Genomic DNA, 11,712 nt, shown 5'->3' with positions numbered 1-11,712 from the left:
GTGAGGAATATGATGTCGGGTACTGAAGTGGGTAGAACATCACCATAGCAACGATGGGTGTTTGGAGATTGTATTAACAGGATCCATGTCATGAGTACTCCAACCTATCGTTGCACCGAATGACTCAACGTTTCGACCAGAAACACGGCAAAGCAGTCCCTCCACCGTCACCCCTGACGGAGGAGACCGTAACCTTGATACAGGTGTGCGGTCCTCTCACCCATCGACACACTCGAGATGCTCCGGGAGGGCGAGGACAAACACGAGGTGCCACGTGATGACTCCCATCGGAGCTTCGAAGGAACACGAACACGGACAGCGACGATGTGACCTCTTTAAAGTGATTCTTCATCACTGAGAGATGGGACCAAAAACGAGACGTATTGTGACATTTCAACAAGTTATGGACGGATGATGACAAAACATGGCGGATGAGTTTGGGGTGGGTGACACGAACAAGATAAGTTTGTGTGTTTGTGTACAGGATATCTCCAGAAGTTGTGGACGGATTCGGACCAAACTTGGTGGACACGTTGTGTGTGTGGCGAGGACTAATCAATGAGATTTTGGTGAAGATCCGAATCCGGATCCGGATAGGAGAATTATTTAATTTTTGAAGTTATTCTTCACCATTGAGAGATTGGGCCAAAAACGAGACAGCGGCGAATAGTCCGATATTTCAAACATGTCTTGGGTCCGATATGTTCCCGTGGATCAGTAATTACGTGGCGGACGTGTCTGTCCCGCATCATGCCATTCATGTGGAAGATCCTCCGTGAGCCTGAGGTGAATGTAAATCATAATCGATACAGACACGGCACGGACAATACCGAGTGGGACTGATGAGACCTCCGTGAGGACTTCGGACCCAAATGAGAGAAGGATCGAGCCCGAGGAGAAACCGGAAGGAGGTTGAAATTAAAAAAAAACCTTTCAACAACAACAACAACCACCGCGTGACGTCATCCTCACGTCGTCATCAACGAGATCTCGCGATGATTACTGCGGTGATTTTTGGTTGAAGCCTCGAAAGAGGGAAAATCGCTTCCTTCGTGTTTGGATGCGCGTCCCCCACAGCCCCGTGTCCTTAATCACGAAGTCTCTTCACTTGGTAAGTGAATCCAGCGTCGCCTTCCTTTGTGGAAAAACAAGTGGAAGTCCATGCATTGTGTGTCGAGCCATTGTGCGTTTATGATGCAACAGAGATGCGAAAACAGGAATCTGTATCTAAGACAAGGTTTTGATAAATTAGTGTTGTGGGATTAAGATCACAGAGTGAGTGACATGTAATGCAGGATAACAACATCAAATTCAATGGTTTTTAATTTTTATCATTATTAAATGCTTCTGACTTTAATTATACAAAAAGCAAATGTGTTCTAATAACAATCATTCCAGTCATACTTTTATACATTTTATTATAAATATATAAAATTACCAGCGGCATCCCCATGCTTAGTCGGATCTAACGATTGACACGCAACAAAACAAAAGTTTCCAGAATTCACTGAACATTAAACTAATGAAGAAACTTTTCTTCTTTTTTTTTAAACTGACGAGAAAATGGCGCTGGGCCTGGGTTAAGGCTCAGGGTCCGGCGCAAAGCACCCTCACCGCGGCGCCATTTGCACTCCTCGTCGCTCTTCTTTTGTTTCTCTCTTCGTAAAAATAGCTTTCCTTCTTGCAACTCTCTCAACCTCTGCTCTCCCCTTTTCCTAACTCGTCAATGAGACGATCAGGCCTCATAAATATTCCGGCCTACAAGGCTTGACAAAACAACAAGATGGCTGCTTGTGAGACAAATCGTACTGTTACGTTTGAGGGGGGGGGTATGCATTCAAAGGGTAATTAGGATGTTTAATTAGGTATGCCATGCTGTTCGAGTTTACCAGGATCTCGATGTAATAAGTAGCAATTCAGTGGTGATAAGTTGTCTAGTAAATGTTCATTTCTTCAAGGGGGAAATGATAAATGTCACGTAATTAGATAGGGACACGGGATAGGGTAAGTGTGTCTGCGTAAACCCCTTTTGGTATTCTCTGAAGACTGGCCGTGACGTCACAGGACAGTGCGGCGGATGGCTCCGCCCCGTGATCACGATTGGCGGAAGGCGATGGCGGTGGGCCAATAAACGGCTCGATTGGGAGTGACGAGGACGAAGGATAAAAAGGTTCTGTTCGGGGTCAAAAAAGGAAGAAGAAGAAGATTACAACCAGAACGATCGTGTTTTTTTGGTGTGGTTCCGTGTGGCGGGAGAGAGCGTCCTTTTTGTTGTGCTGAATCGATCGTGTTCTTGATCGTGTCTTGGAGCCTTGCCGAGCCTCGTGCCTCACCTTGGTTGGCTCTGGGGTTCTGCTGACTCGGAGTACGGGGTCGAACGGCGGGCAGACCTGCCTCCCTCTCCTGCTCGCAACTTGGCGCCAGAACTGGTTCCCTGGCGGCTGTGAGCGGACTTGGGCCAAGACCAGGAGGTCGACAGCACCACGGTTTCTCCTGCCCCCCTGACGAGAGCAAGGCCAGCTCGTCCGACGCCGATCCAGGGACAGTTGCGTCCACACCACGGTCCAGCCTGACCACCAGAAATAGCTACGTTTTGTGTGTGTGTGTGTGTGTGTGTGTGTGTGTGTGTGTGTGTGTGTGTGTGTGTGTGTGTGTGTGTGTGTGTGTGTGTGTGCTTGGCGCCTTAGAGGGATTGAGAACTGTATATTCATTGGAATTGTCTGTGTTTTTCCCCACGCCCGATCCCACACCATCCCGTCGAATCGCCCCGGATCCCTCTTCTTGCCGAGTCTTGTTATTTCTGGTAATAATAAAAACGAATAAACATCATCAACTCAGTGAAAAGCGACTCGTGCCACCTTCCTCGTCCCGTTTGCGGTAGAGCGATTGGAACCGCCATGTTTGGGTTATAAATAAATAAACCGCCTCCATCGTTTCGGCTCATTCTACGTTGGTGGGACTGTTCAAGTCCCGTGGACGTCACAGTACGTTCTGACGACATTACGTACACGTCTCAGAAGGTGTGAAAGCAAATTACGTCATCGCGTAATAACGCTGTGACGTAGGGTAGATGGACAATAAAAAGGAGACTGTGATGTAGGGTAGACAGACAGGACACCAAAATTTTGCCCCTCATCCCAGTGCTGAGTCGATACTCGACACGCAAAAAAACCTTCAGGAACATCGAAAGTTAAAAAAATTACTTTCTCAGGTAAATCAAGGTGAACCTTCCCCTGTGGTTCTCGGTGTCCCCAAAGGTAGTAACCGCTCCTCGGAGGGGAACCCTGGGTTATCCCACAACAGGAGAGAGATTGAACCGAGAAAACAACAACAGTGAAGGGTTTTCTGAACGAGGACAATGTTTAATGATCTGTGAGTGTTTCACTGATTTATCATGAAATGTGTGTGTATCCACCTTCATGTGTGTATGTATCCACATTCGTGTGTGTATGTGTGTGTATACAGTGTATGTGTGTGTCTACAGTTTGTGTATACAGTGTATGTGTGTATACAGTGTATGTGTGTGGATGTATGTGTGTGTATACAGTGTATGTATGTGTGTATACAGTGTATGTATGTGTGTATACAGTGTATGTATGTGTGTATACATTGTATGTGTGTATGTATGTGTGTATACAGTGTATGTGTGTGTGTATATACAGTGTATGTATGTATGTATACAGTGTGTGTTTGTATTCAGTATATGTGTGCATGTATGTGTGTATACAGTGTATGTGTGTGTATAGTGTATGTGTGTATACAGTGTGTGTATACAGTATATTGTGTATGTATGTGTGTATACAGTGTATGTGCATGTGTGTATAGTGTATGTGTGTATACAGTGTGTGTATACAGTGTATGTTTATACAGTGTATGTGTGTATATACAGTGTATGTGTGTGTATATATACAGTGTATGTGTGTGTATACAGTGTATGTGTGTGTATCGTGTATGTGTGTATACAGTGTATGTGTGTATGTATGTGTGTGCATACAGTGTATCTATGTGTGTGTATGCTGTGTATGTGTGTGTGTACACTGTATGTATGTGTGTATACAGTGTATGTGTGTATGTATATGTATACGGTGTATGTGTGTATGTATGTGTGTGTGGATACCGTATATGTGTGTGTGTGTGTGTGTGTGTATACAATGTATGTGTGTGTAGACAGTATATGTGTGTATACAGTATATGTGTGTGTGCGTGTGTATACGGTGTATATATGTGTGTGTATACAGTATGTGTATGCAGTGTATGTGTGTGTATATGTGTGGATGTATCTGTGTATGTGTGTGTGTGTATATACAGTATATGTGTGTGTATACAGTATATATGTTGGTGTGTATACAGCATATTGTGGGTGTGTATACAGTATATGTGTGGGTCTGCATACAGTGTGTGTATGTATGTGTGTGTGTATACATTATATGTGTGGATGTATTTGTGTGTATATACAGTATATGTGTGTAGGTATGTGTGTATACAGTGTATGTATATGTGTATACAGTATATTGTGAGTGTGTATACAGTATATGTGTGGATCTGTATACAGTGTGTGTGTATGTATGTGTGTATACAGTATATGTGTATGTATTTGTGTGTGCATACAGTATATGTGTGTATGTATGTGTGTATACAGTGTATGTGTGTATGTATGTGTGTATACAGTGTATGTGTGTGTGTATATACAGTGTATGTATGTATGTATACAGTGTGTGTTTGTATTCAGTATATGTGTGCATGTATGTGTGTATACAGTGTATGTGTGTGTATAGTGTATGTGTGTATACAGTGTGTGTGCAGTGTGTGTATACAGTATATTGTGTATGTATGTGTGTATACAGTGTATGTGCATGTGTGTATAGTGTATGTGTGTATACAGTGTGTATACAGTGTGTGCAGACAGTGTATGTTTATACAGTGTATGTGTGTATATACAGTGTATGTGTGTATATATACAGTGTATGTGTGTATACAGTGTATGTGTGTATCGTGTATGTGTGTATACAGTGTATGTGTGTATGTATGTGTGTGCATACAGTGTATCTATGTGTGAGTATGCTGTGTATGTGTGTGTGTACACTGTATGTATGTGTGTATGCAGTGTATGTGTGTGTATATGTGTGGATGTATCTGTGTATGTGTGTGTGTATACACAGTATATGTGTGTGTATACAGTATATATGTTGGTGTGTATACAGCATATTGTGGGTGTGTATACAGTATATGTGTGGGTCTGCATACAGTGTGTGTATGTATGTGTGTGTATACTGTCGCGGATTCGCGCCCGCCGGCGTGCGAACGGCCACGTAACTCGAATCGCGGCACGTCGCCCACCGGACGGACAATCCAGTCGTGACCCTCTCGGACTAACGCCGGGAACCAGTCACGGGTGGACCTTTCGGTCTCACCGCGATCGAGCCAATCGGCCCCCGCGTGGGATAGGGTTGCTCGCCAAATTCGACCTACCTAAGTACCCACACGGAGGGTAGACCGGGCGATCGCACCTCGCCGCAGGTCGACTTCGGACACGGGCCACTTAGCGACCCGTTCCCGTACTATCGCGGATAACCGAGCGGTGTTATTCGTCGGCCTCGACGGTTCGATTCGATCCTGGGCGTCTTAGCCCAGGACCAACCCTTTACGTGAAGCAAGATGGGGATTCAACGAAAGAAATGACGAAGCGAAGCGGGAAAACAGTTCAACATAAAGCACATTTATTCGCGATGAACGGAAAGCACACATATACAATTCCACCAAAAGCACATAGAAAAGAAGAAGACAAAAAGCAAATGCGACAATGCAGATCTAATACCGACTAAGCGAGCACACGGCAACACTTATACAATTTTACTTCACAGACGGCGCCGACAACACACATTCCCAAAGCAAAAGAAAAGAGAACCACCCTCCAGGATGAGGGGGGAGGCAGGCCTGGGGCCGAGACCGTGTCGGGCCTACCCGTCTGATGATGAGACGCGGAGCGCGGTGGTGCCTCAACTCCGCGGGCCTCGCGGACAGTGTCCGGCAGGGGGTGGGGAAGGGGCCCCCTTTGTCGCACTATCTCAGATCGGGGGAAACAGGAGGGGTTGCTGATGCTCGGGGGAAAGGAGGATATAACCCTGTCTCGGGTCCCGCGGCGGCGTCTCTCCTCCTCCACCTCGGTCGCGTTGCTGGCCTCTCTGGTGTGCAGCTCCGGCACCGACGCGAGCACCCCCTCGTCTGCCTTCACCGCCGCCGCCTCTCCACAGCTCCGTCCTCTTCACTCCGACTCCGCGAACTCCCAACTGCACTCTCCGTCCAACGCACACCTACTACCTTTCTGACGAACGCAGCCGCTTATATAAGCCCCGTGGCTTCGCCTTTGACCCCCTGCCTTCGACCTTTCACCTCGTTCCCCATTGGCCCGAAAAAAGTGGGCGTGAATGCTTTTTGATCCATGAATTTGCATATAGCGACCGCCCTCCAACGCCCTGGAGGCGGGGCCAAATCGCCCTCGCTCACCGATTGGACGGAACAAAAGTGGGCGTGAGTCGTTTTGATCCGTTTTTCTGCGGAAAGTCCGTGGTTTTGTACACGCTGTTCGGCGCGCGCCCTGCACGAATCCAATACCGGTACCCACAAGCGGCGCAAGAACGGTGGCGATGCGACGGTTGCGAGGTGTGACGGTAAAGGTCGTGGCTGTTGTGGTGAAGCGGCGTTGTGGTGGGTGGTTGATGTTGTGATGACTGTTGAGACGTGGTTGGTGGTGGTAATAATGGCGGTTGGTCCAAAATAAAGATAGTAAAAGAAAAACGGCTATCCTGAAGAGTCGCAGCACGCATGAATGACATTTATTCCCTCTAGACAACGGGTTTGGGCCTAACTACACATATACTTACCGAGATATCTCACCTGAGGGACCTGAATGGTGGTTTGCGAATTTGGTCAACCACAACAATACATTATATGTGTGGATGTATTTGTGTGTATATACAGTATATGTGTGTAGGTATGTGTGTATACAGTGTATGTGTGTGTATGTATATGTGTATACAGTATATTGTGAGTGTGTATACAGTATATGTGTGGATCTGTATACAGTGTGTGTATGTATGTGTGTGTGTGTGTATACAGTATATGTGTGTATGTATTTGTGTGTGCATACAGTATATGTGTGTATGTATGTGTGTATACAGTGTATGTGTGTATGTATGTGTGTATACATTGTGTGTATGTGTGTGTGTGTGTGTGTGTGTGTGTTTGTGTGTGTGTGTGTGTGTGTGTGTGTGTGTGTGTGTGTGTGTGTGTGTGTGTGTGTGTGTGTGTGTGTGTGTGTGTGTGCTTGGCGCCTTAGAGGGATTGAGACCTGTATATTCATTGGAATTGTCTGTGTTTCCCCCACGCCCGATCCCACACCATCCCGTCGAATCGCCCCGGATCCCTCTTCTTGCCGAGTCTTGTTATTTCTGGTAATAATAAAAACGAATAAACATCATCAACTCAGTGAAAAGCGACTCGTGCCACCTTCCTCGTCCCGTTTGCGGTAGAAGCGATTGGAACCGCCATGTTTGGGTTATAAATAAATAAACCGCCTCCATCGTTTCGGCTCATTCTACGTTGGTGGGACTGTTCAAGTCCCGTGGACGTCACAGTACGTTCTGACGACATTACGTACACGTCTCAGAAGGTGTGAAAGCAAATTACGTCATCGCGTAATAACGCTGTGACGTAGGGTAGATGGACAATAAAGGAGACTGTGATGTAGGGTAGACAGACAGGACACCAAAATTTTGCCCCTCATCCCAGTGCTGAGTCGATACTCGACACGCAAAAAAACCTTCAGGAACATCGAAAGTTAAAAAATTACTTTCTCAGGTAAATCAAGGTGAACCTTCCCCTGTGGTTCTCGGTGTCCCCAAAGGTAGTAACCGCTCCTCGGAGGGGAACCCTGGGTTATCCCACAACAGGAGAGAGATTGAACCGAGAAAACAACAACAGTGAAGGGTTTTCTGAACGAGGACAATGTTTAATGATCTGTGAGTGTTTCACTGATTTATCATGAAATGTGTGTGTATCCACCTTCATGTGTGTATGTATCCACATTCGTGTGTGTATGTGTGTGTATACAGTGTATGTGTGTGTCTACAGTTTGTGTATACAGTGTATGTGTGTATACAGTGTATGTGTGTGGATGTATGTGTGTGTATACAGTGTATGTATGTGTGTATACAGTGTATGTATGTGTGTATACAGTGTATGTATGTGTGTATACATTGTATGTGTGTATGTATGTGTGTATACAGTGTATGTGTGTGTGTATATACAGTGTATGTATGTATGTATACAGTGTGTGTTTGTATTCAGTATATGTGTGCATGTATGTGTGTATACAGTGTATGTGTGTGTGTATAGTGTATGTGTGTATACAGTGTGTGTGCAGTGTGTGTATACAGTATATTGTGTATGTATGTGTGTATACAGTGTATGTGCATGTGTGTATAGTGTATGTGTGTATACAGTGTGTGTATACAGTGTGTGCAGACAGTGTATGTTTATACAGTGTATGTGTGTATATACAGTGTATGTGTGTGTATATATACAGTGTATGTGTGTGTATACAGTGTATGTGTGTGTATCGTGTATGTGTGTATACAGTGTATGTGTGTATGTATGTGTGTGCATACAGTGTATCTATGTGTGTGTATGCTGTGTATGTGTGTGTGTACACTGTATGTATGTGTGTATACAGTGTATGTGTGTGTATGTATATGTATACGGTGTATGTGTGTATGTATGTGTGTGTGGATACCGTATATGTGTGTGTGTGTGTGTGTGTGTGTATACAATGTATGTGTGTGTAGACAGTGTTTGTGTGTATACAGTATATGTGTGTGTGCGTGTGTATACGGTGTATATATGTGTGTGTATACAGTATGTGTATGCAGTGTATGTGTGTGTATATGTGTGGATGTATCTGTGTATGTGTGTGTGTGTATATACAGTATATGTGTGTGTATACAGTATATATGTTGGTGTGTATACAGCATATTGTGGGTGTGAAAACAGTATATGTGTGGGTCTGCATACAGTGTGTGTATGTATGTGTGTGTGTATACATTATATGTGTGGATGTATTTGTGTGTATATACAGTATATGTGTGTAGGTATGTGTGTATACAGTGTATGTGTGTATGTATATGTGTATACAGTATATTGTGAGTGTGTATACAGTATATGTGTGGATCTGTATACAGTGTGTGTGTATGTATGTGTGTATACAGTATATGTGTATGTATTTGTGTGTGCATACAGTATATGTGTGTATGTATGTGTGTATACAGTGTATGTATGTGTGTATACAGTGTATGTGTGTGTGTATATACAGTGTATGTATGTATGTATACAGTGTGTGTTTGTCTTCAGTATATGTGTGCATGTATGTGTGTATACAGTGTATGTGTGTGTGTATAGTGTATGTGTGTATACAGTGTGTGTGCAGTGTGTGTATACAGTATATTGTGTATGTATGTGTGTATACAGTGTATGTGCATGTGTGTATAGTGTATGTGTGTATACAGTGTGTATACAGTGTGTGCAGACAGTGTATGTTTATACAGTGTATGTGTGTATATACAGTGTATGTGTGTATATATACAGTGTATGTGTGTATACAGTGTATGTGTGTGTATCGTGTATGTGTGTATACAGTGTATGTGTGTATGTATGTGTGTGCATACAGTGTATCTATGTGTGTGTATGCTGTGTATGTGTGTGTACACTGTATGTATGTGTGTATGCAGTGTATGTGTGTGTATATGTGTGGATGTATCTGTGTATGTGTGTGTATATGTGTGTGTGTATATACAGTATATGTGTGTATACAGTATATATGTTGGTGTGTATACAGCATATTGTGGGTGTGTATACAGTATATGTGTGGGTCTGCATACAGTGTGTGTATGTATGTGTGTGTATACTGTCGCGGATTCGCGCCCGCCGGCGTGCGAACGGCCACGTAACTCGAATCGCGGCACGTCGCCCACCGGACGGACAATCCAGTCGTGACCCTCTCGGACTAACGCCGGGAACCAGTCACGGGTGGACCTTTCGGTCTCACCGCGATCGAGCCAATCGGCCCCCGCGTGGGATAGGGTTGCTCGCCAAATTCGACCTACCTAAGTACCCACACGGAGGGTAGACCGGGCGATCGCACCTCGCCGCAGGTCGACTTCGGACACGGGCCACTTAAGCGACCCGTTCCGTACTATCGGGATAACCGAGCGGTGTTATTCGTCGGCCTCGACGGTTCGATTCGATCCTGGGCGTCTTAGCCCAGGACCAACCCTTTACGTGAAGCAAGATGGGGATTCAACGAAAGAAATGACGAAGCGAAGCGGGAAAACAGTTCAACATAAAGCACATTTATTCGCGATGAACGGAAAGCACACATATACAATTCCACCAAAAGCACATAGAAAAGAAGAAGACAAAAAGCAAATGCGACAATGCAGATCTAATACCGACTAAGCGAGCACACGGCAACACTTATACAATTTTACTTCACAGACGGCGCCGACAACACACATTCCCAAAGCAAAAGAAAAGAGAACCACCCTCCAGGATGAGGGGGGAGGCAGGCCTGGGGCCGAGACCGTGTCGGGCCTACCCGTCTGATGATGAGACGCGGAGCGGCGGTGGTGCCTCAACTCCGCGGGCCTCGCGGACAGTGTCCGGCAGGGGGTGGGAAGGGGGCCCCCTTTGTCGCACTATCTCAGATCGGGGGGAAACAGGAGGGGGTTGCTGATGCTCGGGGAAAGGAGGATATAACCCTGTCTCGGGTCCCGCGGCGAGCGTCTCCTCCTCCACCTCGGTCGCGTTGCTGGCCTCTCTGGTGTGCAGCTCCCGGCACCGACGCGAGCACCCCCTCGTCTGCCTTCACCGCCGCCGCCTCTCCACAGCTCCGTCCTCTTCACTCCGACTCCGCGAACTCCCAACTGCACTCTCCGTCCAACGCACACCTACTACCTTTCTGACGAACGCAGCCGCTTATATAAGCCCCGTGGCTTCGCCTTTGACCCCCTGCCTTCGACCTTTCACCTCGCTCCCCATTGGCCCGAGAAAAAGTGGGCGTGAATGCTTTTTGATCCATGAATTTGCATATAGCGACCGCCCTCCAACGCCCTGGAGGCGGGGCCAAATCGCCCCTCGCTCACCGATTGGACGGAACAAAAGTGGGCGTGAGTCGTTTTTGATCCGTTTTTCTGCGGAAAGTCCGTGGTTTTGTACACGCTGTTCGGCGCGCGCCCTGCACGAATCCAATACCGGTACCCACAAGCGGCGCAAGAACGGTGGCGATGCGACGGTTGCGAGGTGTGACGGTAAAGGTCGTGGCTGTTGTGGTGAAGCGGCGTTGTGGTGGGTGGTTGATGTTGTGATGACTGTTGAGACGTGGTTGGTGGTGGTAATAATGGCGGTTGGTCCAAAATAAAGATAGTAAAAGAAAAACGGCTATCCTGAAGAGTCGCAGCACGCATGAATGACATTTATTCCCTCTAGACAACGGGTTTGGGCCTAACTACACATATACTTACCGAGATATCTCACCTAAGGGACCTGAATGGTGGTTTGCGAATTTGGTCAACCACAACAATACATTATATGTGTGGATGTATTTGTGTGTATATACAGTATATGTGTGTAGGTATGTGTGTATACAGTGTATGTGTGTGT

At 45.9% G+C, this 11,712-nt stretch overlaps 1 protein-coding gene and 1 long non-coding RNA gene across 4 annotated transcripts in view; both read left to right on the top strand.

The window, feature by feature from the left end:
• Window positions 1–11,712, top strand: part of LOC147007808 (uncharacterized) — a 151,267-nt gene that overhangs the window by 29,004 nt on the left and 110,551 nt on the right. The gene's annotated exons all lie outside the window — the stretch shown is intronic.
• Window positions 962–11,712, top strand: part of LOC147007814 (uncharacterized) — a 27,783-nt gene continuing 17,032 nt past the window's right edge. Inside the window, exon 1 of the mRNA XM_085866332.1 lies at window positions 962–1,111. The gene's annotated coding sequence lies outside the window, so the exon portion shown is untranslated. The remainder of the gene's footprint in view (window positions 1,112–11,712) is intronic.

Source organism: Eptatretus burgeri, chromosome 24, assembly GCF_056783735.1.
Source record: "Eptatretus burgeri isolate ZD-2024b chromosome 24, Ebu_testis_v1, whole genome shotgun sequence".
NCBI lineage: Eukaryota > Metazoa > Chordata > Myxini > Myxiniformes > Myxinidae > Eptatretus > Eptatretus burgeri.
Note: the sequence above shows the minus strand (reverse complement) of the source record. Positions and strands in the feature narration are given on the sequence as shown.